General features: G+C 41.0%; 1 protein-coding gene across 2 annotated transcripts in view; it reads right to left on the reverse strand.

Moving 5' to 3' along the window:
* Window positions 1–15,403, reverse strand: part of CHRM3 (cholinergic receptor muscarinic 3) — a 513,002-nt gene extending 497,599 nt beyond the window's left edge. For both annotated transcript variants that reach the window (XM_068548832.1, XM_068548831.1), the window contains exon 1: window positions 15,235–15,403. The gene's annotated coding sequence lies outside the window, so the exon portion shown is untranslated. The remainder of the gene's footprint in view (window positions 1–15,234) is intronic.
* Between the last annotated feature and the right edge of the window lie 9,322 nt (window positions 15,404–24,725).

Here is a 24,725-nt window from a genome sequence, read left to right on the forward strand (position 1 = left end):
AATGTAAATTGATACAGCCACCATGGAGAACAGTATGGAGGTTCCTTAAAAAACTAAAAGTAGAACTACCATATGACCCAGCAATCCCACTACTGGGCATATACCCTGAGAAAACCATAATTCAAAAAGAGTCATGTACCACAATGTTCACTGCAGCACTATTTACAATAGCCAGGACATGGAAGCAACCTAACTGTCCATCGACAGATGACTGGATAAAGAAGATGTGGCACATATATACAATGGAATATAACTCAGCCATAAAAAGAAACGAAACTGAGCTATTTGTAGTGAGGTGGATGGACCTAGAGTCTGTCATACAGAGTGAAGTAAGTCAGAAAGAGAAAAACAAATACCGTATGCTAACACATACACATGGGATCTTAAAAAGAAAAAAGGTTCTGATGAACCTAGGGGCAGGACAGGAATAATGACGCAGACGTAGAGAATGGACTTGAGGACGGGGCGGGGGACAGGGTAAGCTGGGACTAAGTGAGAGAGTGGCATGGACATATATACACTACCAAATGTAAAACAGATAGCTAGTGGGAAGCAGCCGCATAGCACAGGGAGATCAGTTCGGTGCTCTGTGACCACCTAGAGGGGTGGGATAGGGAGGGTAGGAGGGAGACGCAAGAGGGAGGGGATATGGGGATATATGTATATCTATAGCTGATTCACTTTGTTATACAGCAGAAACTAACACACCATTGTAAAGCAATTATACTCCAATAAAGATGTTAAAAAAATAAATAAGAAAAATAAAAGTGGCACTGCAAATTCCCTGGTGGTCCAGTGGTTAGGACAGCAAGCTTTCACTGCCGAAGGCCCGGGTTCAGTCACTGGTCAGCAAACTAAGATGCCAGAAGCCAAAAAACAAAAAAACAAAAAAAAAAAAGTCAGCAGGGCTGCACTCCTCCTGCAGGTTCTAGGAAAAGCGCACTGCATATCCATTTAGTCATTTAGGGTTTGACAGGAGCCTACTCTGGGCCAGGCAGTGTTCTAGGAACTGGATATTTAGTAATTAAAATAAAAGATTAATTCCTTGGTCTCAGAGAGCTCATGCTGTAGTGGGTGTAAACGGACTATAAATGAAGCAAAAAAAATAAATACGCACTGTATCAGGTGGTGATAAATGCTCAGAAGAGAAAAACAACAGATTAAGGAGATGGTGAATGATGAAAGAGGTGCATGCTGTTTCAGATGAGGTGGTCACAAAATGCTGGCCTGATAAGGTGATATTTGAGGACAGATCTTAAGTGCAGAAGCAAGCTGTATAGGTTTCTGGATAAAGAGTGTTGCAAACAGAACAGTAAGTGCCAAGGATCTGAGATGGAGTGTTCATGGTATAGACCAAAAACAGCAAGGGGTTTTCACATGTAAGTTAAGTTTTGCCTAAATATTTGCCTAAATATTCTACCATCTATTTAAATGGTCTCCATCTATTTAAACCTTACTGGTCCTTTAAAGTATCTCTCTCAAGCGAAATCCTTTACACCAACAAGTTCCTGGTAACCCTCCAAAAAGATCTGGCTTCTCCACCCTCTGAATCCCAAGAACAACTTGGCCCAGAAAACTCTGTTTTACAAGTGAACATCTTTGTAGATTATAAACACATATCTAGGGTCAAGACTTGCTGCAAATTTGTATAACCCCTTCTGAACCTAGCTGCCTCAAAACAATCTTGTCTTAGAAAGTCAAAGGCAGTATGTGTAGTTGGTATGGGTTTCTCAGAAATTTAGAGCCGGTGGGCACTACTTTTCATAGCTTAGTGTGGTTTGGACTTGATATGGCACCCTCGGTCTTCCAAAAGACATGCTTGTATTCATGCTTTGGTTAGTTATTTCCTTGCTGAAAAGGGGATACAGGTGGGCTCTTCCTCACCAGGCTTTGGGCCAGCTTTCAGTTCTGTAACAGTGATGCTAATCTTGGTTTATATATGTGATTTGTCAGATGTAACTTCTGTTCCTGTTTCATTTTCTTTGGACTCTTGTAGCCAACAGTAGATCAAGCGAAGTAGTCAGGCAGAGAGTATCTAGTATCTTTGTTTCTTCTGTCACAGGAAAATGAAACACTTGTTTCTCATGTTATATCTGATAAAGTAACACACTCTCTAGATCCACCCAGTGTGTTCATCTATGCCTCAGCTTGAAAAGACTATTTTAACTTTTTCATATAAAAAGAACACTGGTAAAAGTACATTAAAGACTCACTGTTATATTATAACTTCAGCAATACACGTGATTTTTAAAAAGCGTTTCAAAAATGGGTTGTCCTGCATTTGAAAAGAAAGAGAGCAGGTAGCCACACTGAAAAGTAGATGCCAAGGAGTTTTTAAATGGTCACGTTTAAAGGATGGAATCCATGGCACATAATAGCAACCGCTACCTCTCATTCATGTGAGACTGACAACATTATTTTTCAAATCAAGTGAATCATTTTCAACCTCATTTTAATTTTCAGAACTTGACTCACTCATTGGACACACAAATGCAGATGTTTGCCATCTAGTGGCAAAAGTTAGTACCAGCAGTCTAATTTTTCTAGAAAAGCGGCAATATTTTGCCGAGAAAAATTTAATCTAAACCCCGTGTTTAAGAGGTGAGGGGAAAGTAAAGCCTAAGGAAGATCACACATCTAATTGGTTACACCATCCTAATACCCGCATCTCCTCTCTTCTTGACACTAAGTAGGAACAGGCCTGTTTAGAAAACCCTGGGAATATTATTCCAGGTTTTATGGATTTGAATTCACAAAGACATAAGTTCCATGAAAGCAGAATGACTATTCATCTAATTATCTCTAGCATCTAGAACAGTGCCTGAAACAATTCAAGAACTTAAATTTAATGAACATGTGAATGGCCGGTAGAAAAGCTGAAAATAGACCGGACTGTGTGGGTCACCTACCAGAGGAATTTCTAAAGTTCTAAGGAACAGAGTGATTGACAATTTTGTTTAATTCTCTTAAAATGTATGTAATACTTTACATTAAATTTGTGTAAAAGTATTAATTGTACTGTATATGCTTTTTAAAACGCACTCATGTCTAGAAGATCTATTATAAAATGCCCTTTAATTGATGAGCAAAACTAAGCCCATTTCTAAAACCATTCATAATAATTAAACTATTGTGCACATATGCAGCAGTTATAGACTATTTTGTCCTTCCTTTCTTGACATCCTGTTGTTCACATCAATAATATATGTTAGACTCTAAATATAGCATCATACACATGCAAAAATGTGGTCTGCTTCTGATATAGTTCCATGGTACAACACAAGAAACAAAGAAAAAGTGTTGAGGACTAGATGTATTTGAGATAACTTCTGTTTTTATACCACCTTGTGAACAATGTTATCCATATTTTTAAAAAGCTATATATTTAGTTACCAAGGGGTACATGTGATGGAAATGGTTTCACCTTAATTCTATACCTGAGACCTCAGTCATTCCTCAATTGTGTTTAAATTCCAGTGGGAAAGAGCACTCTGCCCTTCCTCAAAGCCTGAGAAACACCCTAAATTGAATGGCTCATTTTACCAGAGAACAGCCCAAGATAATGTACCCCTTGCCAATCCAGGCTATTAATCTACTTAAAAAAAATACAAAGTGTTTCTAAAGTGTTTCTCTAGCTCATTCAATCATTCTCTCAATCAAAATATTCTGTCTCTCTCTTCCATTAGTGGGTTTTAAAATTTAGCAGGCAGAAGTATCATTCAAGGTATTTATTTAAAATGCAGATTGACAGACCCTGCCCCCCATTCTAATTCAGCTGGTCTGGTTTCAATCCCCAAGACTACAGTTTAACTACCCCAGGTGATTTTGGTCAAATGATCCTAGGCCACAATGGTAGAAACATCACCTTAAATCCCTGTGATGGAAATCTTTTCAGTGATTATGAAAAGCCCTTAGGAGACTTGGCTACTTATAGCAGCTGGTGATCAACGAAAAATGACTCCTTCAAAAGTCCTGGCCACTAGAACAAGTTGGTGAGAAGAGCCCTAATTTGTTAGATGTTATCTGAGAGAACCATGCCTCTCAAAATGTTAGGGTCACCAGGACAACCATTATATCCTTGCAGACAACGCTCTGAGCAAATGAAACTCTGAGTCTGACCTGGGATAATTTTATTATGTTCTGTATCATATTCATCAAGAACTCCTTACTGTTTATTAACATGTAAACTATCCTGTCATTATCAAAATACACTGAAAACTTGTAAACCTCAGATTTCTTCCCCCCGCCCCAAAAGGAACAGTAAGAAGGAATTCATTCAAGAACAAATACTTAATGAGAGTACTACTGCCAAGCACTGTTTTAGACCCTTGGACTATATCATGAATGAAACATAACGTAAACATCTCTGCCCTGACAGAGATCTAAACCATCATTCAATTCAGTGAGCTGCTCATCCCCATTTCACAGTGTGCAAGTCCTTGGTACAGAGAAATAAATACTGAATGGGTGGCTCATGATAAGAAGCTCAAAATCCAAAGGAAAACTTGATATTTGCATAGTTTATTCTAGTGGAAACAAGTATGGCAAATGTTATCACATCCATGAGAATAATACACTCAAGGGGCATGGGGAATGAAAAGACGAATTGTCTTAGAGGAGGCACGCAGGTCCTCCTCCCGTTTGCAGGACCGCTAAGGCCAAAGCTAGGGAGCACATTTCAGGAAGTGTGGAGGGTCTACCTAGAGGCACATCCCAGGACCCTCAAAGCAGGCTGACGTGGCTACAGCGCCACAGCAGAGGGGGGAAAGGAAGAAGGGACTGAAAGTTATGGAGAGTGAAACTGTAATGGACTTTGACCTCACTGTAGAATAGGTAAAAGCAAACAAAGCAAAAAGACAAGTCAGAGGCCATCGGGACAGTGCGGGGGTGGGTTGCGGGGGGCGGGGAAGGCCTGTATCAAGAAAGTGGGAGTGGGAGTAGGAAGGAAGGAACTGATAAGACGGTTCAGGAAAATCCAGTAGGATTTAGAGACTGCACGAGAGGAGGGAGGGTATAAAGGAAATGCAGATTCGAGATGCTTCAAGTCTGAGCTCCTAGGATGACTGTGATGCAGTCAGTTAATACAGGAAAAAATAGGAGGAACAGCATATTTTGGAGAAAGATGATGGGTTCCAGAGTCCAAATGGTACATTGGAGATGCCTGATTGATATTCTTTGTGGAAATGTCCAACAGGGTGCCAGGATGGAAATCTAGCACTCAAGGGAAGAGCTATGGTCTACAAAACTATGTCTACTGACACTTGAAGCCCTAAGTGCAGCTGAAATCACCAAGAGAGAGGATGTCAAGCGAGAAAGAGGTGAGCTGATTCCTGAGAAGAGATCTAGCATGAAAGGATAGGGAAAACCAGACACAGAGTCAAAAGATCCAGGCCTGTGAATTTTGGGACCTTGGGTGAATCACTCAACAGGATGCAGAAATATTCTTTATATAATTTCACTAACTCAGACTGCAGAAATCTCATACAGGTTCAAAGTTTTTTCCCCTTACTGTCTTGGCATTCTAGTTTTAAGTATTTCTTCTTAAGACACAACCAATCTTGCTGACAGTTCTAGATTCCCTGACCACATACCTGCCCTCCCACTATCCAGGAAAATTATCTTCCAGAATTCTACCACAAACTGATTTTTCTAAATGACAAATAGGGTAGCAATAACAAACATTCATCATTATTAAGATTTCTCTCTACAAAATTCTTAGGGGAATATTGATTACAAATTCTAAAGGAATTCTCTTTTCAACAAATGTGTCATATTGTGTCTTGACTTACTGGCATTCTAAGACACAGATCATTATGATGTTTTATTTTTTCTCCATACTTCTCCCTAAATTGTAGTTTTATCGCATATACAAGATTTTGTTGTCTTTGTTAAAGTTTTTCTGTTTTTATTACAAACTTATATTCATTCATGAAACAAAAAAATATACATATATATGTGTGTATTAGATAGATTAAAATGTCCACATTCAGAATTCAAAATGAGTCACCTGTACTTTATGGATCTAAATGATGCAAAAGCTTAAATTTCAACATAAAAGTTAATGATCTGAGAGTGCATGTCATCAAACGTGATGATTTTAATCTGGCATCAAAAATGAGTGACCACTACACCTCCATTAGTCCACTGGCTGACATTAGCCTGAAGGCATAAGAATAGCTTGTGTCTTCTGGGGCAGTATTTGTGTGTTACTCTTACAAATCCAAAGTGTCTAGTATGATCCTGGGGGCAGAGAAAGTGCTGAACATAGACATACTTAACTAATCAGAAATTCAAAGCAAACAGATTTCTTTATTGCTGGGCCACTTTAAGTGGATTGATTTTTATGCAGTGAAATCAGTCAATCTTTTAGAACACACTGCAGATTTAAAAATTAAGGAGGTAGATTTACATTTAAAGTCAGCTCACAAAAGTCTATTATTATCCCGGTTTTGTGTGAATGTTAGGATACGTACAGAAAAATATCAGAGGATTATGCATCAAATTGTTAACCTCGGTTATCTTTGGGGGCACTGGATCATGATGGACTTCTATTTTTGACACAATATATTTCTTTCATGATTGAATTTTGTGTAATCCATTTCATTTTTATAATGAGAAAAACAGCAAAACCACTATATTTACATATTTTATATGTCGATATGTATATTGAGCATTTTATGGGGATGACTCCATAGTAAGTACTTTAGGGCAGTCAAAGACAAATGAAACATGGCATCATCATTCAAGCACTTCACACTCTAGTATTTGAAATAATTTATACACACACACACAAATAAGAGTGAATGGGATCAGTGATAAAACTGAGAATCTGATAAAGTACTAAAAGATGAATTCACAGTGAAAAGTGCATTTCAAGCACTTTGTCCTTGACAAACTGCTAAAATTTGGACCCATGAGGATGTGGAAGAAAGGGCATTCCAAGCAGCATGAGAACATGTGAAAATCATGAAAACGGCAGAGAGGGTGTACAGAACAGCAAGCACTGCGGGTAAAGTTAAAGGTGACCTTGAGACTTGAGACTGAATTTACTGTAAATCCAAACCACGGAACATATGGAATGCTAGCTGAATGCTGATGTAAGAGATTTCACTGTTATTCAATAGGTAATAGAAGGGGATGTCAGAGAAGTGTTTCGAGGATAGGAGGGAAAAAATGATCAGATTTGATCTTCAATAAAAGTAGTCTCTAAGGCGGATTAGAAGAAGGGACTATAGTCAGTGAAATCAGCTGGGAAGCCTGGAGGCTCTGAGAGAAACGTATAAAGGTCTGATTGCATCAGCATCACCTGGGGGGTGTTAGAAATGCAGATCCCCAGGCCCCGCTCCAGCCCTCCTGAATCAGAGTCTGCCTTTTCACAAGATCCCCATGTGACCTGACTGCACATGAAAGTTGGAAAAGCCGTGAACTGAGGTGCTGGTAGTAGGAAAGACAAGAAACCAAGAGGCTGAGTGAGCGATTACTTGGCTGAATTATTACAGTTGGGTATCTGACTAAATGTGGGAAGCTATGCAAGAGAGCAAATCAAGATTACTGAGAAAACTCCGAGCCACAGGGTGGCCACCCTATGCGTGTAAACGGGAAACCTCAGGGGGAGCAGGGTGAGGAGGAAACAAATGAAGGCGGTGCCGCCCAGCAAGCTCATGGAAATGCCACTTCCAGAAGCCACACCAGGCTTGCAGATGATGAGATGGGTGACCCACATTGAAAAGTAGTGGAAATCACGACAATGAATGAAGTCACAAAAGGAAAAGGGTGCAAGAAAGGCATGGGAGTCAACGGACGAGAAAGACCTGGGGAGCCTCACGCAGCTCGGGAGACGGGGCAGGGAGGCTGGAAGGCGGAAGAGGAACCAGAGGAGGAGGAGAGCCGGGGAAGTACAATGTTTTGAAAATGAAGGGTGGTTGAAGGTGCTGCTAAGAGATTAAAGGGGATGCCCGGGAAAGGGCCTTTTCTTTGTGACTCAGAGGGGACAGGTGGTTTTTGGCCGAGTGGTTTCTGTGAACCTCCAGAGGATGGAAGCCGGAGAGCAAACGTTACAGTCAGAAGTCGGTTAAATTAGAGATATGTGGATGTTACTCACCGAGTGTAAATGAGAAGGTTAGGAATGAACATGAAAAGTCAGAAGGGGCGGAAAGGGCTAGGTTGACTTCACTTGAAACTATTGAACTTGAGAAAGATTTTCTTATGGAAGAAAGATCAGAAGTATTCCCATCATAATTTTCAGAATGATTAGGAAGGCCAGCAGGCACAGTGAGTAGGAATTGGATTTCTGGCTCAGTTGTAAGGAGGCTCTGCCTCTCCCTGCTCTCTAGAAACGGAATGAGACGCGTTGCGAGCGTTAATTTCTCAAATCATACAAACCACACAGTTGGACGATCACCAGTGGGGAGTCACAAAGTAGGATGACCTTCACTGATGACTTCTGTTGTGAGCCGAATGACGGCCCCCCAAAAGATATGTCTGTCTACGTCCTAATCCCCCAAACCCATGAATACTACCTTATATGGTAAAAGGGTGTGATACAGCTAAGGCTCTTGAAAGGAGGAGTTTGTCCTGGATTTTCCGGGTGAGCCCTGAATGCAATCACACGCATCCTTATAAGATGGACACACAAAGGAGGAGACACACAGACAGAAAGGGAGGAGACGAACCGACTCCGGGCAGTGGTGAGACGCAGTCACAGGTCGGGGAATGCAGCCAGCCATCAGAAGCTGCAGGGGGCAAGTACGGGTTCTCCGTTAGGGCCTTTGAAGGGAGTGTGGGAATTATGAGACAGTACATTTCTGTTGTTTTAAGCCCTAGGAAGCGAATACAATGTCTAACATCACCTTCCAATTCTGAGATTTCTTGAGCTGCTCTCACCTCATATTGATCATATGCTCCTGGAAGGCAGAACCCCAGACTCACCCTTCTGAGCAGCCAAAAAAAGAATGTCCACTGTGCCTGGCACATTAGATAACACTGACAGGAAAGTTACCCCAGGGGTATACACTCCTGTGCATAAGTGAAAAGCAGAGATGGCTGGATAGGTAGACAGATGATTGACAGATAGACAGAGAGACAGATTCATTTTACTCAAGCAAGTATTTATTAAAATGTACTTATTAAACACTCTCATGAACTTAACTTCTTTAGAAAGAATCATAAATACTATCTGGGTTACCCTTGACTGTCAACTTTAAGATTAAAGATAGTGAGAACAACCAGAACTCAGATGAGGGACATGTGGCTTGTAGTTGCTTAGATACATTTTCAGTTTCTTATTATTAAATGAATTGAGGGGTTTAAAATAATTTATCACAGGGAAAGCAGAGTCATAGCCGCACTCAAGGAAAGCTGAAAAAGGTTGGCTTGTTCTTGTGTGATGAGAAGGGTTTGGGGATAAAGAGGGAAGAAAGGAGGACCCCACGTAAAGGAACCTTGTGGCAATGCCAGTTTCCCTGCAGGGCTCCCTTCCCACGAGGTAATGCATGTGACATGTGTTATCACACATGTGAGAAATCATAGGCAAGGAAGATAGGAGGCTCTTTGCTTCCATTTCAGGTATGAGAACTTCTTTCCAACGCAACTGATTTGAGGGATCTCTGCATGAGAGAAGTTGTGCTTTTAGACTATTTTGAACTAAAAAAATTGAAAATCACCAAAAATATCACTGTGCTCAATAATACTTTTAAATGAATGTACACAGATAGAGAGATACAGATAGAGATATAGAAAGACATAGAGATAGAAATACAGAGATAAATAAAGATAGATACATAGATACACAGATATAGACACATAGAACCCAATGATACTTGAAATGTATATGGATTCTTGGAGTCTACACAATACCACTGGATTGGGGTCCACTGGAGGTGAGAGCTGGCTGAATGAAACTTCAAATGGCTGTGGGCAAGAAGTGGTACCTAGCTAAGCAATAACTAGGTTTCTCTCCAGACTGGGTCCTGCCAGCAATTCGAATGAGGTAATCTACTCCAAAGTGATACATACAAAAATACTGACAAAGGCTGTCAGCAGATGCCTTTTCCCAGAGCTTACTGACAGGATATTTTTGTATGAATCTAATGCCATGGCCATAGCTACCTGTGATCGATTAGAAGGCTTCAGTGGAAGAACATCAAAGCACCTCACGACCATAAAGGCACAGCCTTTGCAGTAGACATCTGGTAGCCCTCTCCTCTCTGACACCAGCTGGTAGTATTTTACTCTGGTTTAACCTCACCTGACTTTTATCTAAACAGCAGTCACTGGAGGATATCCTGCTCAACCCAGGATGTCTAGACGAGCACCACTTCCTGCGGTAGAGGTGACTGAAGGTAGAATATGTCATGGCTCAACTGGTGTGCCAGATTTCAAGGGAACACCGGGGACAGGAAATAAGCTGGGGCTAGGCTAGAACAAATGACCTAATGAAGGATTAATTCCGTAGTGGAGAGTCAACAACTCAAATTACAGTGGCCAGGAGGAGCGTGGAGAACAGAGATTTGATCCTGCCAACAATGACACACAAGGAGATTTGTCAAGTGGAACCTGGCAGCACAAGTCTCCAGGCAGAAATGATACACTGTCCTAAGGGTGGCCGTGCCTCAGGCCTAGCTAGGGGTTTGTCCACTTCAGGGCTGCAGCAGAGACTGGCAAGGGAAGGAGTAAACTCTTGCTTCTGGACAGAAGTTCTTGGAAAGGGTGAGACTAACTGTCAAGGTCATGCTAAAGTCTTTCTAGGCACAACTTCAGTCCTGCAAATGCAAACTGAAAACATGAGAGAAGTTTAGTCCTATGAAATGGCAAATATGACAAGGGTTGCAGAAACCGAGGCTAGCTGGGCATGGGAATTAGTAGAGCTGACTAGGGTTAGGGCAGGCAATCCCATCTCAGACTCCCTTCTTCTGTGTCTGCACCGGTTGATGCATCAGGAAGGCCAGCCCTCCCCCCATCCCCAGTCTCACCAGAACAGGGCTGGGGAAGGCAAGAGCTCAAACCCCACAGCGCATCCGCCAGCTATTGTGGTTTTTTTCCACCATTGTTCCTCCTCAAAGTGTTCACATTCTAGCTGGCCTCAGGATGAGCTGGCACAGCTGGTGGGAAGAAGATGGCAGTGGCTCAAATATTCCTTCTGTTGGCCCGCTGTCATCGCCAGTAGATCCCAGGTCCTGTGTCAGCGTGGCAAGCCGCAGCTGCACCTCCGCAGAGGAAGTCTGAGAAGGTGCACGCCAGCCAGAGAACTTGGCCCTTAGGAGCTGATGAGCAGGAAGTTCCAACAGGTGGGGAGCACAAAACTGCCAGCCTGAAGGGGAGAGCCCGCCAGAGGCAGGGGAGTCTGCAAGCCGCCCAAACTTCTGGACAAAAGGGAACACACAGTAGCCAACTACTGAGCCAGAGGGATACCTACACACTGGCTCTCCACGCTCCACGCCAAGCAATATAAAGGTGGGTGGGCAAGCAAATCGCGCACTGCATTTTACAGTGCTTCAGAGACTGATCAAAAAGTGCGTGCACAGGCATGATGCCTTTCAACCCTCAAATCCACTCCGCAACTACTGTCCGATCATCTCCATCTGTGCACTGGGAAAGACGTGCTCTGGAGAGGGAACACAGTTTTCCTGCAAGGCCCACTGTGATTCAACATTTGCAGCAGCTTCACTGCATCAAAACTGTCTTTCTTTCTTTGTTTGAAGACAATGCTAATGCACATCTGTACTGCACAGGACATGCAACTTTTAGGGAATGGAGATGTCTAACAGAGCTCTCTAGAGGTGCTGGGTTCACAACGGAAAGGGGGTGCCCTTGGCACTTGCACAGCCTTTCTGCAGAGCGTCCATGGAGGAAGAAGTACAGTGACAACTGATTTAGGATTCAAAGAGGCTACTTTGAATTTGATAGGAACAAGGACCACTTCCTTAATGGAGAAGATAGAGCCTGTCAGATTCGAGAAATTGAAATTAATTTCTAATCTGACTAGCTTTGCCTCCTGTCAAATTCCTTCGATGATCTCTTCACATTTTCCCTCTAAAATTAAAACTTTCCATTCAGGGTGAAATTTTATCCCAAGGTTCTGTTAAGACTAATAACCAGGATAGGGATTCCGCTGGACTAAATGAGATTGATAGGTGAAAAATCTTGTGGAACATGTCACTGCCATCACACCTGGGAAAGCACTGCATTCAAGGATTAAGCATGAGACACATTTTATTATCCTGATTAATTTTTAAAAATCACCATGGTGGAGGGATTTTACTATTGTTTTTTACTGCAGCCATATATGCCTTTTTGATACTCTTCTGTAAGAAAAACGTGTTTTAAATTCACCAACCTATTGTGTAAAATAAAACATTTCCAGTCACTCACTGATACTTCAGAACCACAACGCGAGGAAAATGCTATTAGTCACAATACATTATGACATCAAATTAGGTCCCATAAGTGAAGGACAGATGCATCTCTCTGCATCCTGATCAGAGGCTCATGCTTCACAGGCGTCACAGTTCATTCATCTCCTATCTGAAGTGCCACTACATCACAGCTGTTCTCAACATAAACTTCCCTGCACTGCAAACAAGACCCAGTTTCTTAATAGTTACACTGACAACGTCCAGGCCATTTAGGGGTAAGCAACTAATTTTGCCAATGTTAACAACTTTATTACGCGAGAACACCATGTTGGCTCCGGGAACGATAGAGAAAATTACTTTCTTATGTTCAAATACAGAAGGCAGCTTTGCTTTTTAATCATATGGTTTAATTTTCTGTCTAACCAGTTTCCTGGTATGGATTCAAGAAATTCTAGTTCTGCAAATTTCGTATGTTTTCTAGGCTCATGTTCAACAGGTTGTCTGCAATCAAATGCTAAAATATCATGCAAAGAAGTTCATGTTTTTACACACTTAAAATAACAAAGTTTCTTTTTGTAAGGAAATAAATCAGCTGTCTTTATAAGGAAGAGAAAATGGAAGGGTGCACCCTAAGGAACTTTTAAGTATGCCTAAATAATCTTCAGAAATAAATAATATTTTTGAAGTTATATTTTTACCTTTTGTCCCAGGAAGAAAAATAAGGTAATATACAATCACCCATTTCTCTAAACTTTAAAGGAAAGTTTCCTAAATAACTTTAAATGCATGTTTAATGCAGACTTACTCATTACTGTAACACTCTGGATCATTCTGTAAATCTTAACCAATTCCATAAACTTGCTTTCCTTTTTCCCAAATTACACTTTTCTCATAATTTTCCATGCAAAAGGTATACACTGTCGAGGATCCTTTTCAAAATCTACTTTTCATCTCATATTCTTTTTAAAATATCAAGCACATTGGAATATGGGTTGTTATTTAAAAGTCAGTATTTCAATACTACTATTTTCATATTAAATTCAATCTTATACCACCCTCCCCAGCCTACAGAAACAGTCTAAATCAGACCTGCAATGTAATTAATTTTAAATTAGTAATTTAAGCTCAAGTTATAGTTCCATATGGAAACCCATTTCAAAATTACTGTGCTTTCTAGCTTAACAATAGCTAATTACATATTAAGCTAATTGCAACAAACCATGTAAACAAAATCTAAAGATAGGTTATTCAGTGATAGGAGTGTATGATCAAAACCACGTATCTGTGGCATGCTGAATCCACACTGGAGAGGCACGCGTGTTCTACGTATATTCCACAGTACCAGCTCCCATAACAAGAGGGTGCACCCAACGCCATATCTATCCCACCACCATATCTATCCCACCACATTTGGAACAGAAAGACTTCAGGTTTTTTTTTTTCTTCTTCTTCTTAATTAATAAGCTACTACCACAACCCTGTCTATATGCATGGATTTGTTCCAGCGTCAGCTCTCCCCTTTCTGAAGTGTATGTTCTTGTGCAGTGCCTCTTAAGTAAATACAGGGGCATTGTTTTAAACACAGAAAATAGTGATGAATGCTTCATGCAATACAATGATCTCACAACATATGATTATCTGGCACTATATAACCAGCCAATATACTTTTTACAAAGATTATTTTTCCAAACATAACCCCAAAAGACCCCACATGGAGGACTACTGGCTTGCTGGCATTCAGAGGCCAAGAGAGAAATGAAAGGTCTGTGCAAAGCATACAGTGAAATAATCAGTGTCCTTAACAACATAAACGCTTAGATAAATACATTTACCTCCTAAGGAGAGCCATCGTTTCACATTGCAAACACGGACACCGGGAGGGAAGCATATCCTTACAGCCATCGAACAGGTTCAAATAGCACTTGCAGACAAATGAATGTTTGCGTATTGAAATCTGTCCATATGGGATGCAATTCCCAAACCTCTGCTTCCTCTACCACTTCCAACCTGCGTGCTAGGAGAGTCGCACACACGCCGAACAGGATCACCATGCCAGCACGCACAAGCGCCAAGTAGACAAGTGAATTCTGCTGCTCGAGTCAACCCTCCCCTAACCCCCACCGCTTCAAATCACACAGAAATTAACCCAGCTGTAAGGAGGCTGCGCTGGGGGAGGGCTCCAGAGAGAAGATCCGCCGCAATCCAGCGGCTGCCACTCCGCGAGCGCAAACTCTGCCTGGGTCAGTAAAGACGCGCACCCGGGCTCTGTACCTTCGCCCAGGTGTTACACTAAGTGCCAAACTGGCCTCTTCGTCCCTGAAATGCAATCCGAGGTAGCGGCCCCACTGCGAGGTTGGCGGGTGTCTGCTTTAACCTTCTTAAAAGGGTTAGGAAATCAAATGGGGAGACCCACACACGCACCACACACACACACACACACACACACACACACACCCCGACCCAAGAAGCTCCTCTTGTCCGGACACTCCGTGCCTCGGATTCCGCATTCGGCGGACAGAGAAACCAAGCGCAGGAGCGCCGGGTGGGGCATCCCAGGTTCTTTCCCGGCCACCGCTCGTATTATTCTCGTCGCTTTCCCCGCACATGGTCACCCCGGCGTTTCCCACCCTTGGTCCCAGAACTCCAACTCCGCACCAGATCCCGCTCTCTCCAGGTTCAAGCCTCCACCTGGCCCCCCAAATCGACAGACCAACTCTCTTCTCCCTCCCCAGTACCCGCTTTCAACTCCCCATAGCAAGGACATTTCCTACTCGCGCAGAAAACTTTTTCCTCCTTTTCCAACGCGATAAGGCAAAAAACTAGGTCAGCCGATACCGCCACCCGCTTTGCCCAGCGCCGGGTTGGCGCGGGCCGTCCTTACCTGGCCGCTGCGCTCCAGGTGGCCGTCCCACGCCGGTCGTCTGCGCTTCCCCAAAGCGCGGGAGGCGCCCGGTCCACCGTCCGTTGGTCGCCTCCCGCTCGGCGTTCAGGAAGCGAGTGTCCTAGGACCGCGCGCCCATGCCCGGAGCCGCCCTTCGGTTCATCGCCTGTCTTCCCAGAAGCGCCGCTGCCGCCCCGGCGAACTGAGGAGGAGCGTGGGGATCCGGGATGGTACCGACTTGCCCCGCGGTGTGCGCTCCCGGGTCCGAGAGCGCTCCGCCCGCGGGCAGCTGCGGCCGCGCGTCACATGCCGCCTCCGGGCAGCAGCCGCGGCACCTGCCCAAGCGGCGGCGCTCCTGGCTCCGCACTGCCGCCCCCGCGCCTCGGGCTGCCTGCACGATCTAGCCCTTTCGGTTCACGTCCTTTTTCCTCTGTCTCCCCGCTCACTTCTTTCCCCCCCTTCTCCTTTCCGTCTCCTCCTTTATCTTGTATTCTCTTTTTCCAAAAGCAGATGCCAGGCGCTTCAAGTGAGAGGAGGGTCTTTCCTTCCTCGCGAACTCTTCCTCTGCCTGGTGGTGGCGGTCGTGGCTACTGCTGGCCGCTCCTCCTCCTCTGCCTCCCCCGCTCCTCCCTCCTCCCCCCGCCCCCGCGCCCCGGCTGCTTGCTGGTGTAATGCACAAGCTGCCTGGGTGAGACCCAAACCTGCCGGCCTTCTGAGCATGCCCAATTGCCCCGCCGGCGTGGCGCTCGCCTCCCGCGTGCTCGCTCGGCTCCGCCGGCCGCGCCTGCTCGGGGGCGAGGGCGCCCAGCTGTGCGAGAGCTCAGCGTCCTCCTCGGGCGGGCTCCCTGAAGACGCAAGACTCACCCACCCACCCAGCCCGGGCACACGTGTCCCCTAATTGTGCCCCTGGTGCTTCAAGGACGGCTTTTGTTGGCCAGTTAGTTTCGTCGTGTTCTCTTCTAAATTGGTTTGCTTGAACTGCCTGGAAGTATTGGAAGGACGTAGATTCTTGGGCACAACTTACTGATGATAGAACATCAGCTCAGTTACAGTATACGCCTCGGTTGAAAACCTTTCCCCAGAGAGCAGCCTGATGCATTTATTTTTTGACATTTAGTGAGAGTTTGTTCATACAGAGCAATGTACTAATAAAGGACTTCTTGGCTTTTCCTTCTCTAGAAGTTTACGCCTTAGGAGTAAATGAGACAAACGTGTGTGAAAAAGACACAGGTGTGCGGACACACACAAACACACAGTTTTTTTTTTTTTTTTTAATCAGAAAAAAAAAGGACTTGCTAGCCAGGCTTTTAAGTTTCACATATAACTCATGAGGAATGGGAAGCTAAAAAGAAAGACAAGGGAAAGAAGGGAGGGAGGAAGGAACGGAAGGGAAAAAAAAGGAAAGAAAGGAGGGAAAAGGAAAGAAGGGAGGGAAAAATAAATTTCTTACTAAATACTTTCAGCTAACTAGTGGAAAGATCTCAAAGTGGCAAAGATGCCAATGAGGTTACCCCACAGAAGGCTAAGGGTATTTTAAAGAGTATGCAAGGAAAGATTAGAAGAGAATCCCACAAAGAAGGACAAAGAAAATCAACAGTGGTAACTGGAAAAAAAAAATAAGAAAAAAAAGAGCACAGTATGAAATTAAACCTTTTAACAATATTAAAAGAGGCAAAATGATTTTGTTAATTCTATTTGGAGCAAGACAAACAGAAAAAGGTAAACCTCTTCTTGGAGAAAATAAGTAATACTAAGGGAAGAGAGAAATATAAATATATACCTTCCTTTCTGAGTCTATATAGTTCCTTCTAGGTAGAACAATCTTTAGGAGAGAAGGGACTAAACATTGATTAGAGAGAAGATCATAATAGGAAAAAAGATAATGAGAAAACGTGTGGCTACTTAAATTAATTCAAATATCCAAGCTCAGGTGAATTACATGCAGAATACTAGAATGACAATGATATCAATATATAAGCCATCTTGTTTGGATAACCCTCAGATGGAAATAACAATAGTTGTCTTCATATATTCCCCTAATCTTCAAAGCAAACTTTCACACAAATATTTTATCCCCATTTAATAAAGCACAGGAATTTAAAGGTCTAAGTAAATTGCCTGTTACATAGCTAGTAAGAGGAGTATGAAATTGCTATTTGCCTGTGGGAACAGGGGTAACTTTGATAATATTTGGTAAATCCATAAGTAACAGACAAGGGGCCAGAAGAATGGGCATAGAGATATGTTCTATTTTTTTAAGTAGATTCTGTTGTCTACACAGTGATTAAGTTTGACATGGATCCCTGGCAATATTCTATAGAAGATCCTGAAATGAATTTTTTGGCAGTAGTCAGAAAAGAATAGGAAACAACTACAATGTAGTAAAAATATCTTACCAGGTTAACTTCATTTCTCTTTGTAAGTAGCCATTAAACTCATACATATGGCATTTTCTAATTTCAGCCAAACTTCCTATTATCTTTATGAACAAGGTAAATGTAAACTTGTGTTAATATTAAACAAACTAAAAACTAACAGTTTGGACAGGGTTGCCCCAAATGTCCTAGTAAGTAGATTCTTGCTAGATCAGAGTAAGGTGTTTGATTCTGAGCTTACTGCCCTACTGTTCAGCAGATTTATCAAATTATACTTAAGAGAAAAATATAAAAGGGATACTTATTAGATTTGAGAATGAACCAAAGGAGGGGCAGTGCTAACTTGCAAGATGCCAAAATCAGAACCCAAAGAGTACTTTACTTTGGATGCTGATCTAAAACAAAGGAGATAAACTAGAACTAAAATATATTTTGAAATCCTGCATTTTAGGTTTGTTTTTAAAAAGAACAGGATAAGCATAAGATTTATTCATTTATTCAATTATTAGACAAGACTTTGGATATGGACAAGACAGACAGTTTAGCCTTCTACCATAAAATAACTACGTAACCTGGACGAAATATATAAAACTACATTTTCAGTTATTAAAAGCAACCAACACGGGGCTACAATGTTTGAGTCAGGAGCCCACTCACACAGATATTTCCCTAGGGGCCATTTTTTTCCAGCAGAAGTACTGGAAAGTTGAGACTAAGCAGCGAGTTTCACCAGGCAGAGGACACATAGCTCAAGAGCTTGGAGCTGCAAAGGTAACTGAGATTTGGGAGGGCACGAGAGAGAGGGGCATGGAAAGGAAACCCCAAAAGTCTCTGCGGAAATTCCTGTGCATTCCTTAGCCGAATGCCTATGCTGCATAGTCCCAGGGCAAGATTCTGGAAGCCTGATAGAGTATAGTGGCTGAGAAGTGGAAATTTGAGTACAGATCCTGAAAAATCACACAATTCTGGGGAGATATTTAAGTTGGGACTTTGGTGAACACCTTAGACATTTGGTTGAGACCACCCCAAAGGATACTTTCTGGGTGTACAAATAACGCCCTAGGAAAATGAATAAAAGCAAAATAGATTCGCCCTAATAATACTAGACCTTTTCAGCATTAAGATGATCCACCAATGCTTTAACTATCTGCCAGAGCACAACTCAAAATTCATTAGAGGAAGAAAATCTAAGCTAGAACTTTTACAAATGCAGTATGCAATAAAAACTTAGTAGACACGAAAAGAAGGAAAAAAAGAAGAAATTTGATGACAAAAATTAATAATAATACATTTAATAGACAGAGACCAAGAAATGATCTGGAATTAATAGTCAAGGACTTTTAAATAACCATAAATAATATATTAAGTAAACTACCCTGGAAATGGGATGAATGAATACAAAGATAGAGAATTTCAGCAGATTATTACATTCTATGAAAAAGAATAAAATGAGCTTTTTGGACTGCCAAATCAAGAACTAACTAGATGGATGGCACCTGGGCAAAACAGGAGATGGGGCTGATGGTCTCAAATACAAGCCCATAGAAAATATCTGGAAAGAGGAGGAGGACATTCAAAAAAACAATGCATGAGACCTTTCCACATCTGATGAAAGATGTCAACCCAGAAATTCAAGAAGTTCAATGAACCCAAAGCAAAGAAAACATCAACGAGGTCCATAAGATTCAAATTGTTGAAAAGCAAAGATAAAAAGAAAATATTTAGACCAGCCAGAAGAAAAAAATGTCACCTTTGGAGGAAAAATATGAATGAACACTGAGTTCAACAGAAAAATCATGGAAGCCAGAAGATAATAAAAGACATATTTAAGGGACTGAAAGGAACAAGAAACCTGTCAAGCTAGAATTCTATGCCCATTGAAAAAAAAGCTAAAATTGCAGGTGGGAAAAGATACACTCAGATAGACAAAAGCTGAGAGGATTCATTGTCAGCTAACCATAAACTACAATATCTATTGAAGGATATTCTTTAAGGTGAAGGAAAGTGATCCTGGTCTGAATCAGAGAAGTGTAAGGAAAAATAAACAGCTCCATAAAAGGTAAATGTATGAGAAAATAGAAAGACTGCTAACTGTTTAAAGCATAAATAATGGGACTATTTTGTGGGGTTTTTAAAAATAAATTTATTTATTTATTTTTGGCTGCATTGGGTCTTCGCTGCAGTGCATGGGCTTCTCATTGGGGGTGGCTTCTCTTGTTGTGGAGCACGGGCTCTAGGTGCGTGGGCTTCGTTAGTTGTGGCACATGGGCTCAGTAGTTGTGGCTTGCGGGCTCAGTAGTTGTGGCTTGCGGGCTCTAGAGCACAGGCTCAGTAGTTGTGGTGCATGGGCTTAGTTGCTCCGTGGCATGTGGGATCTTCCTGGACCAGGGATCAAACCTACATCCCGTGCATTGGCAGGCGGATTCTTAACCGCTGTGCCACCAAGGAAGTCCCCCTTGTGGGGTTTAAAACATTCACTGAAGTCAAACGTATAATAACAGTAACACTAAGGTGGAAAGATTAAATATTCTCTTCTTGAATTTGGTAATGATTTAAGGTATAGAGTATTAAGGATGATTCTTTTATAGTGTAACCAATGGAAGAATGATACCTATAGGTATAAAAAAAGAAGGTAATAGAGAAGATAAAGTTGAATTGTCAACCATATTTGATTGATGTGAAAGAAGGCAGAAAAGGAAGAATGAATGAACAAAGAACAGATGGGGCAAACAGAAAACAATAGCATGATAGAAAACGTAAAATCCAACTGTATTATTAATTATATCAAATATAGATGGCCTTTAAAAAGACAAATATTTTTCAGAATGGGTTAAAAAATTACCCAACTATTTGTTGTTTACAAGAAACAAACTTTAAATGTAAGAATATAGAACGGTCGAAAATAAAAAGATGGGAAAATTCTACCATGGAAATATTAAACACTTTAAGATGTTGAATCTCTTCAAATGGGTCTATAGTTCCAGTGTGATCCCAATCAAAATCCCTACATTGTATGTGTGTATGAATTAACAAGGTGATTCTACAACTTTTAGGTAAATGCATGGGAACTAGAGTAGTTAAAACAGTACTGAAGAATTTAGAAATTGGACTTTTAGGCCTCCTACCAGATTTTCAAATTATTATAAAGCTACAGTAATCAGGACATTATGGTATTGGCAGAAGGAAAAGAAAATAGACAAATATAGGTTCTAAAGTTCGTACGAAGACACTGTGGACACAGAATAGCCAGCTCAATACTGAAGGAAAAGAACGAAGTTGGAGGACTGACATTACCCAACTTCAAGACTTATTATAAAGCTATGTAATCAAGATAGTGAGGGAGTTTGGGATTGACATGTACACACTGCTATATTTAAAATGGATAACCAACAAGGACCTACTGTAGAGCATAGGGAACTCTGCTCAATATTATGTAACAACCTAAATGGGAAAAGAATTTGAAAAAGAATAGATACATGTATATCTACATATATCTATACAGTATATGTATAACTGAATCACTTTACACCCGAAACTAACACAACATTGTTAACCAACTATATTCAAATAAAAAATAAAAAGTTTTAAAAAAGCTATGCAATCAAGATAGTGTGGGAATTGCGAAAGAATAGAAAAATAGATCGATGGCACAGAACAGAAAGCCCAGGCATAGGCTTCGAAAAATATAGCTAATTAATTTTTGGTAAAGGAACAAAGGCAATACAATGGAAAAGAGATAGTCTTTTTCAATAAATGGTGCTGGAACAACTGTACATCCATCCACATGCAAAAAAATTGAATCTAGGAAAAAAGCTTACATTTTTCACAAAAATTAACTCAAAATGGATCACAGATCTAAATGTAAAATGCAAAACTATAAAGCTCCAAGAAGATAGCATAGGAGAAAAACTCAGTGCCCATGAGTATGGCAATGACTTTTTAGGTACAATACCAAAGACATGATTTGTGAAAGAAATAATTGATAAGATGGACTTCATTATGATTAAAATCTTCTGCTCTGTGAAAGGCAATGCCAAAAGAATGAGAAGAGAAGCCACAGACTGGGAGAAAATATTTGCAAAAGACACATCTGATAAAGGACCACTATGCAAAATATACAAAGAACTCTTAAAACTCAATAAGAAAACAAACAATCCTTTTAAAAAATGGGCCAAAGACCTTAACAGACACCTAACTAAAGAAAATATGTAGATGGCAAATAAGGATATGAAAAGATGCTTCACATCAGGGAAATGCAAATTAAAACAACTGTGAGATACCACTACACACCTATTAGAATGGCCCAAATCTGGAACACCAAATTCTGACGAGGATGTGGAGCAAAGGAATTCTCATTCGTCATTGGAAAGAATGCAAAATGATACAGCCATTTTGGAAGACGTTTTGGCAGTTTCTTACAAACAAGATATACTCTCACCATATGATCCAACAAGTGCACTCCTTAGTATTTACCCAAAGGAGTGGGAAACATGTCCAAACAAAAACCTGAACATGAATGTGTATTGCAGCTTTATTCATAATTGCCAAAGCTTAGAAGTAACCAAGATGTCCTTCAGTGGGTGAATGGATTAATAAACTGATACATCCAGACAATGTAATATTATTCAGCACTAAAATGAAATGGGCTATCAAGCCATGAAAAGACATGGAAGAACCTTAAATGAATATTACCAAGTGAAAGAAGCCAATCTGAAAAGTCTATATATTGTATGATTCCAACTATAAGAGATATACTGTAAAAGGAAAAACTATGGAGGCAGTAAAAAGATTGGTGGTTGCTAGGGATTGGAGGGGAGGAAAGGATGAACAGATGGAGCACAGAGGATTTCTAGGGCAGTGAAAATACTCTGATACCAAAATGATGGCTACATGCCATGATAAATTTGTCTATAGAGAGTACAACACTGAGAGTGAACTGCAATGTAAACTATGGACTTTGGGTGATTATGTTGTGCCAATGTAGGCTTATGAGTTGTAGCAAATGTACCATTCTGGTGAGGGATGTTGATAATGCGGGAAGCCGTGCATGTGTGCAGACAGGTGGTAATGGGAAATCTGTGTATCTTCCCCTCAATTTAGCTGTTAACTTAAAACTGGTCTAAAAAAACCAAGTCTTAAAAAAATGAAATTCAAAAAACAGTGGAAAGTAATGGAAAATTCATAAATAAACTCACACATTTATTTTAACTTGATTAACAATCAAATCAAGAACAGAGTAAATGAATTTACGGTGGTAGATAGTTACTTGATTGGAGGGGAGTATTTACGAGGAAGGGAAAAGAAGAAATTTGTGGGGTGGGGATAATGTTCTATCTTGATCTGAATGGTGGTTACCAAAGTAAATACATATGTAAAAATTTATCAAACTGCACACTTACAATGTGTGCACATTTCTACATGTATGTCATATTTCAAATTTTAAAAATTATATGTTGAGTATCTATCAGAGGCAAAGCACTAGGTCCAAGACAAGGTGGAGAATGCAAACTTGAGTGACACCTAATTCCTGCTCTCAAGAATGGGGATACCTGGCTGGTCTAAAGTTCATTAACAAAAACTTGGGATTAACTTGTTTAAAAACATGTACAATTTTCTTTGTGTCAAGAAAATAAAAGTAGTAATTTGATTACATGAAGAGATAATTCCTTAGCACTCTGTTTTGGACAGAATACTTTTGATTCTTCAGAGTTAGTCCACCAGATTTTAAGAAGTGAGAACCAAGGATAGAATGATGGAGATTAATTTTATTTTTTCATGCATCCCCTTACTCATTCACTTACTTTAGATCACTCATTGAACTTTGCTAAATGCCATACACTAAGCTGTGTTTTCTAGATTTCAAGACACGTCAAGTAATAGTTAAAGAATGTAGCTCTTCTTAGAAGACTTAGAGGACATGAATGGCTCTTTTAAACTTTTGAAGAAAGGGTAAACAAATTGTGTAGTTCTAGAGGAAGTTATGGGGATATGGGCTCCAGCTCATGATAAGGAAGACGTAGCTTAACCTTTATAAAGTGTCCATCTGTCCTAAAGAAGTGGTGAGATTTTAATCTCTGGAAACATTCCAATATAGAACAATAGCAACAATCACTCATGAACCCCACCTTTGTGCTAGGTAAGGTGCTATGAACTTTTTATTTATTTCAACAGCTTCCTTTTCAGGAAATTCATATTATTGCCCTTTTAGAGATGGGGAAACTGGACAAGTGACAGAGCAAAATCCAAACACAGTTGGCCATTTACCTCCTTTAGACGATGATTTTTAAATAATGTTGGCAGAGGGATTCCTGTAAGGTTGGAGGACACATATGACCTTTAAAGTCCTTTCCAAATCAAAGATGTGTGAATTTATCCAGTATGCATGGATGGACCCTGGTTTGGGGCTGAGTTTTCTTCAGGAGAAAATAACATACATTTATGAATACTAAAATAGCCCCAAGGCCTTAGAAGAGTGCTCATACAAGGAGAGACCGAAGTTTGAGCTTATTCACTTCCAAGTTAGTCACCCTCTACCTATTTGTCATAAATGCCTTTGGTAAGGAGCTGCTTATGACGGGTTTCTCCAGTAGAATTTGAAAAACGGAGATGACAGCTGGACCTCTGCTCTAGGACACCTTGACAGCTAACAGGGAGTGACCCAAGAAAGTAGCTGTGAGAGAAAAGGGGTCCATGACTAGCTGGTGAGAAACACGTTGGTAATCATATATTTCCTTTTCTCTTGTTTTGCTTTTGCCTCTATTTCTTCTGACAACACTGTTTGTTGGAATGTGGTTCAACTGGAGCTCTGGTTTATTTCTCTCCCTGTGTCTCGGTGCTCCCTCAGTTCCCCTGAGCCCTTGGCCCTCTTCCTGTTGCTCTGTGTTCTATACTTGAGCCATCCCATCCATAGCCAAGACTTCCACTACCTCAGATTTAACGATGACATATTAAACATTGCCCAGTGGAACTCATCTTCCCTCCTCTCCTCCATTTCCAAACCTTTTTTCCTTCTGAATGTTTCATGTCACCTAGTGACAGACCTCTCCAGTCTATTACATAACAGTCCTATATTCCCTTGACTCATCACCTTACACCTTAAACAAATCACTAATTGTC

Source organism: Eschrichtius robustus, chromosome 7, assembly GCF_028021215.1.
Source record: "Eschrichtius robustus isolate mEscRob2 chromosome 7, mEscRob2.pri, whole genome shotgun sequence".
Lineage (NCBI taxonomy): Eukaryota > Metazoa > Chordata > Mammalia > Artiodactyla > Eschrichtiidae > Eschrichtius > Eschrichtius robustus.